The following is a 6,881-nucleotide window of genomic DNA, read 5'->3' on the forward strand; positions in this document are numbered from 1 at the left end:
CACAGCTCAGGTGTCCAGCCCGGCTTTGATCCCATTGTCCCCTTTCCTCTTGCTGGTGACATGTGAGGGGCCATCGGTCAGGACCAGGGGCTGCTCTGTGACCCACAGAGCCCAGTCGTGGGCACCGCTGAGCTGTGGCTACCTGCAGAGCCCCAGTGACCCCCACCAGCTCCTCTGCCTCCGTCCCTTTCTACACACGCTTTAGATGACGAGGTTGGATGAGGTTCTCAGCCACAGTTCTGGATATGGCCACTGCTTGATCCTAGAAGGACTCATGAGTTCTTAATTGTCTCTGTGTTGTCCACACCTGTCCTTCACACTAAATCCCCTGCAGACGTGGCCTGTATTCAGTCTCTAGACCCCAGGCCCAGTACCGGGACCTGGAGGTCAATGAGGCTGTGGCCCTGGCTCCTGAATGCCTGGGAAGAACTCACTGGTGTCCCCAGGCTGCGTGCCCTGGACTGTCCTGTCCTCCTCTCTATGGACTCTGGCGGGAAGCTCAGGGGATATCTGTAGCTAAGGGCACATGGATGACTGTAGAAACAGTCCTCACTTGGGATTTCACCTGCATCACCTCACTGTCCTGAGCCTGTGCACATGGGACTGAGGACGGGCTGGGGCCAGGTCCTCCTGGAGCTCCTGGGCTGTGGAGGTGCAGGGTGGGTGGGAGCTACTGCGATTGGCCGTCAGGAAGAGATCTAGAACCTCCCGCAGAGCCTGCTGCAGACGCTGCCTCTGTGGTGGAATGTCATCCTCTCTAGGCTGTTCCCACTCAGATCCACCCAGGTTGCCAGAGAGGAATTAGTGAGGAATTTCATTCCATCCACACAACACCTCCACTGCAGCCTTCCACAGGCTTGGCTTTTAATGAGCGGCATTGATCTGCCGGGGGTATTTCCAGTCCTGGGTCACTCAAAAGCCAGGCTGCCACGCCTCAGTATCAAGGCTCTGTTTGTGTGAAGGCCTGGAGAAAAGGCTCCTCAGAGACAAGTGAGGAGTGGGGACAATGTGGCGGTGGGGACCTGGGTCTAGCGTGGCCACCTTCCTGGCTGACAGGTTTCTCACAATGTGCATGGATGAGAGCAGTGCTCCATGTGCAGTAAGAGCAGAGAGCTCAGGTCATCCCTGCTTCCCAGAACAACGATGCCAATGGTCCTCTCCTGCTGTTGTTACAGGTCTCACTGGGAGACACATACAATAGACCTTATGGAGAGATCAGAGTACAGCTCTTCACAAAGACTAAGCCAAAGACCAACAAAGTAAGCACCAGAAAGAGGGTACTGGGAGTGGAGAGATGAGGGGCAAATGGTAGAAGAATGAAGGAGACAACATGGAAAATGGAGGCAAGAATACAGTGCCTATGCCACAGAATTGACAACACTGAGCTAAGGGTGGGTCAAAGGGGAAAAGTGAGGAAGGAATGACTCAGATCCACATGCCTTGAATCCACAAACTGCTTTGTTCAATAATGTCAGCATACATGTCCTGAACATTAAGCAGAGAGAGGGAAGAGGAGTTTTGAGGGGTGGGCAAGAATCTTGAAAGGGGCGACATTGATCAAGCCTCAGTGTGTTCATAAACTGCCTCACTGCACGGCAACACCTTTATAGAGGGACTTAAAGATCGATGTGTTTCATTTTTTATTTAATTTTTAAAAACTGTGGCTCAGTGGTAGAGTGCTTACCTCACATTCCTGAGGCCCTGGGTTCAATTACTCAGCACCACAAAATCAGAAAAAGCCAGAAGTGGTGCTGTGGCTCAAGTGGTTTTGTACTGGCTTTGAGCTGAAGAGCTGAGGGACAGTGCCCAGGCCCAGAGTTCAGCCCAGTTCATTTTGCACACACTGTCTGGTGAGTATCGCTGTTGTATTTGTTCATCCTTGTTCTAATTTTCATATGTACCCATAACACTCGCTAATACAAACACAGTAAGAAAGAATTCAAAAGGAAAAGGGAAATACAATTTTTAAAAATCAAATGGCTCAGCAATCTTGACTAACTGAAGGAGAGTTAAACTTCTTTAAAGAAGTTCATATTCACTTAGTGTTTAATGTAGAAGCCAATTGATTAGAGACATTTCAGTTTATCCACTGATCTAAAAAACTCTGCCTTCCACCTGCCCTCCACCTCTGTGCACTGCCCTCCTGAGACTTCTGCCCCAGAGCTGCTTTATACCAGAGGACATGCAAATAGGACGTCCCTCTGCCCATGAAAACCAGCCCATCCCTGACCTGAGCTCTGTGAGCTGATTCCACCAGTGACTGAGCACAGACCACCACCATGGAGCTGGGGCTGCGCTGGGTTCTCCTTGTTGCTCTGTTGAAAGGTGATTCATGGGAGCAAGGGATACTGAGTGTGCAAATGGATATGGGTGGGAGGAACAGTGGATGTGTGTGACCATTGCTGACCAGGATTCTCTGTGTTTGCAGGTGTGCAGTGTGAGGTGCAGCTGGTGGAGTCTGGGGGAGGCTTGGTGCAGCCTGGGGGGTCCCTGAGACTCTCCTGTGCAGCCTCTGGATTCACCTTCAGTGATTACTACATGTACTGGATCCGCCAGGCCCCAGGAAAGGGGCTGGAGTGGGTTGGTTTTATTAGAAACAAAGCTAATGGTCACACAACAGAATATGCTGCATCTGTGAAAGGCCGGTTCACTATCTCCAGAGATGATTCCAAAAGCATGACTTACCTGCAAATGAACAGCCTGAAAGTGGAGGACACGGCTGTGTATTACTGTACCAGAGACACCGTGAGGGAACTTCAGTGGTAGCCCAGACATAAACCTCCTGCACGGGTGCTCAGGAGAAGAGAGCTCAGCACACAGGAAGCACAGGACCCTCAGGAGCAGAGAGCTCAGCACACAGGAAGCACAGGACAGTCAGGAACAGAGAGAGCTCAGCACAGAGGAAGCACAGGACAGTCAGGAACAGACAGAGCTCAGCACACAGGAAGCACAGGACACTCAGGAGCAGAGAGCTCAGCACACAGGAGGCACAGGACCCTCAGGAACAGAGAGCTCAGCACACAGGAAGCACAGGACCCTCAGGAGCAGAGAGAGCTCAGCACACAGGAAGCACAGGACCTCAGGAGCAGCAGGCAGGGTCAAAGGCCGGCTGCCTGAGTGTTGGAGCTGGGTCTCTGTCCAACGGTGGATAAGGATTGCTGTCTAGATTTAGGATCCACCTCTCCTGTGATGTCCACAACACAGCCAGGCCCTGCCTCCATTTTCCTCCCTGGTTAATCATGATGTAAAGGAGTTTCAGCATAGGAGCTCACCGGGCATGTATTACACTGTAGGTGGATTAATCCCGTCTGTTATTCTTTCCACATTCTCCTTATCCCTCTATTTTTCTACAGCGTTTGTGAGCTGTCTTACGCCATCTTCATGCACAGACACAACATATTTTCTTATTATTTAATCTTGAACATACATGACCCTCTTCTTCCTCCCAGACATCTCCCAATCATTCTAGTTTGGGGTGTGTCCACTCAGAAGAACGGAGCAAGTGAGGCAGAAAGTGGATATTAAGGTGGGTCCAAATACTTGATACAAATAGAAAATGGAACCTGATGAGGTTGATGAAGGAGGGAGGGGAGGAGGCGGAGGCCGGAGGAGCTGCGATTGTCAGGGGACACCATGTGTGGGTATGGAGAGTTATAATGTGGTTCCTTGTACAACCAACACAGGCCAATAAACCTAAATTACAGAGTTCTGGATTCTGCTGTGAATTTAAAATGATAACAAACCTCGTCCCATGAATGAAACATACACCATCCTTGTGTTGACGGAGGTGACTGACTTGGTCAGCAGAATCTCATCCTGAGGAAAGTAGGGTCTCTGCTGAAGCCCCGGTGAAGCCTGGCAGATGTGCCTGGGTTTCCTGGTCAGCACAGAGCTTGGAATGCACGTGGTGAACAGATTAGAGCCGTGTCACTGACCATGAGCCTCACTGGTCTCTCGGGCTTCCAGGCCTGTAGAGCTGGACACATGGAGGACAGAATTTGACCCAACTGACTTTTTAACTAGTTTAGTTTCTCACGCAGTGACACTCATTCTCACACATCTCCTTCTCTGTCCACTGGACAATGCACATTGTGGGCGAGGTGCTGTAAAGCGCAGGCTCAGCCTCCTGTGTGGAGTCAGGTGTCAACGTAGTTCCGGGCTCTGGGAACAGACGGTGGGAATTCTCAGTCTATTCCCAGGATCTCCAGAGAATGACAGCTGGCAGCGGGGCTGTCACAGACGGGGTGTGACTCGGGTGCAGACACAGACCTCAGCTGTGGGGCTCCACCCCATGGAGTGGCCTGGTCTCCTGTGGCTCCCAGCTGACCGGCCTGGGCCCGGCTCTGGTCCCAGGAGCAGCTGACGGGGCTCACGGCAGCCTGGGCTGTGGGGCGGGGACGGTGACTGCAGCTGTGCGTGGCCACCGCTTCCCGCCGACCTCTGACCTTTACAGAGATGTGCACTCACACGTTCTAGAGAACTGGGGAAAAGTTATCTTAGTGCTTCATGGAGGCAAAATTACTACAGATGCACCACATGTGCTCATGCATAAAATAACTACGTATATTACATGTAACATTACTATAGGCGCCGTTGTCCATGCTCCCCTCAATCCTGGGCAATGCTCTCAGCAGGTTTTACTGCTGCAGGGAGAGACCTGAGACCTGAGAACTAGGAGTCCGCGGCTCAGGACGGCGGCAGCACCTTCTCTCTGCTAACTGCCGTCCTGCGGGCGGGGTCCACCAACTGAGGCAGAGAGGAACCAGGGGTGTTGTTCCCACACCGCTGCCCAGCGAGAGCTGCTTCCACGGCAGCCACTCAGAAGCGCCCGTGCCTCTCAGCAGCGTGATTCCAGGCCTGGTCTCAGCACCTGTGCACAGGTCAGCGGGCCAAGGCCCTGCTCCATGGAGAGGACATTGAGGACATTGAAGAGGAACTGCTAGTATGCTTATAACAGCCGCAAGGCCAGAACATCCTGTGCAAATGTGCACATCTGTCTCCAGAGACAGTGAATTACCAGGTCTCTGAAATCTGTCCTCTAAACCTGAGAAGAGTGTGGTGTCGGTCAGCCACAGAGCACTGCACCAGACCCAGGAAAGACCAGTGCTGCACAACTCAGCACAGGGAATGAGCTTAGTACCGCAGCCATAACAGTCAGAAACCGATCTCAGGACAGAGTTCCATGGTAGTACAGCCACAGAACCTCTCCTGCAGCACAGATGGTCTGTAAAGCCACACATGGCAGAGACAGGACCAACCCTGGATATGGATGTCATCTCTGATAATCTGCACACACACTCAAGCAGGGAAGCAGGAAAGACTGTCATTACCATCACTGATGAGTCTGTGGGAGCAGAGGACCCTTTTAATCTCAGGACAGATTCCGTGGTGGCAACATTCTTGCCAAGGCCACAATCCATATGGTGCAAGGCAAAGACCGAGACCTGACCAACGTTCAGTGTGGTTGTCTTGTCTGATAATCCCACACACTCACATACAGAGGGGAGGGAAGGGTTGGTGACATTTCAGAAAGACCAGAGAAGCCTCTCAGGAAACTGTGAAATGACCTGGGAGAGCCTAGAAAGGACAGGCTCTTGGGTTTTCACCTCAGCCTGGGGCAGAGGAAGGTGAGTTCCCCCTCTGCACACACAGCAGGTCAGAACCGCTCACTGAATGCATGAGAGGGGAGAACCAGCACTCCCTTAATCCATGTCCACCAGTGACACACAGGGAAGGGAGAGAAGTGAACGTGGTGCTGCCAGATCTGACGTTAAAATGTAGACGACACGCTCATTCCTGTGACTGCACTCCTACTGCATATGACAGCAACAGCGTAAAATAAAGACCTAAAGGCACAAAGAGATGGCTGGGAAACACTTCTTCAGCAACATGAAATAATGCAAAAGAGTAAAGCTTCATCATAAGGATAGTAGTGATAATGTCTCTAAAGTGATTTACTGTGCATGGTGTATCATGGAAACAAAGGTCTCAAGGAAACAACTAAGTCTAGACCTCAATAAAATAATGATCAAAATCCTGCATTGACAGTTCCTTAAAAAGATAAACAAATATTCAAGCACAAAAAAATATGCTAGTGGAATATTATCTCACATAAGTCAGCATGACTGTTATCACAAACATGGAAGAAAATAAATGTTGGTTTTCTGGTAGAGTGTGGGGAGGAGTTCTTCTGCTGAGAATGCACACTACAAAGATTTGTGCTGGTTTTCAGGGGATTTTTTTAAACATTTTTAATTTTAGTAAGGTCCTGAGATGAAAGTAAAGGTCCAACAAGAGAAGAATAGAAAAAGGAAATGGGATAGGTGTGGACAATGGAATAGAACTAACCCACAGAATGGAAGAAAGACTGTCATTTGTGATATACCTAAAGGAAGTTAGCTTAAAGGAAATAAACCAACCATAGAAACACCAGTATCACATTATGTCTAGAAGAAATAGACTGCACAGAACAGAAAAGGAAGTGTTGCTTACTAGAGAATGAGGAAGGATCGAGGGAGGATGGGATTAGAGGGAAGTTGGAAGTTGGGTACAAAATTGTATGAAACAAGGAATCACATGGTTGGTAAATCAATTTGAAGAACATGAAAATAATGTATCGATAGTTACCAAATCAATGGTTACCTATGAGAAATCTGTTACATGTAGTGACTCCTTGAGGTTATGACAATACACAATACACGTGGGGGCTGGGAAGGTGGCTCAGTGGTAGAGCGCTTGCCTTGCATGCATGAGGACTTGGGTTTGATTCCTCAGTACCACATAAGCAAAAAGAAAAAAGCCGGAAGTGGCGCTGTGGCTCAAGTGGTAGAGTGCTAGCCTTGAGCTGAAGAGCTGAGGGACAGTGTCCAGGCCCAGAGTTC

The sequence above is a fragment of the Dipodomys merriami genome, unplaced genomic scaffold (genome assembly GCF_024711535.1).
Source record: "Dipodomys merriami isolate MVZ:Mamm:240054 unplaced genomic scaffold, mDipMer1.0.p SCAF_406, whole genome shotgun sequence".
Taxonomy (NCBI): Eukaryota; Metazoa; Chordata; class Mammalia; order Rodentia; family Heteromyidae; genus Dipodomys; species Dipodomys merriami.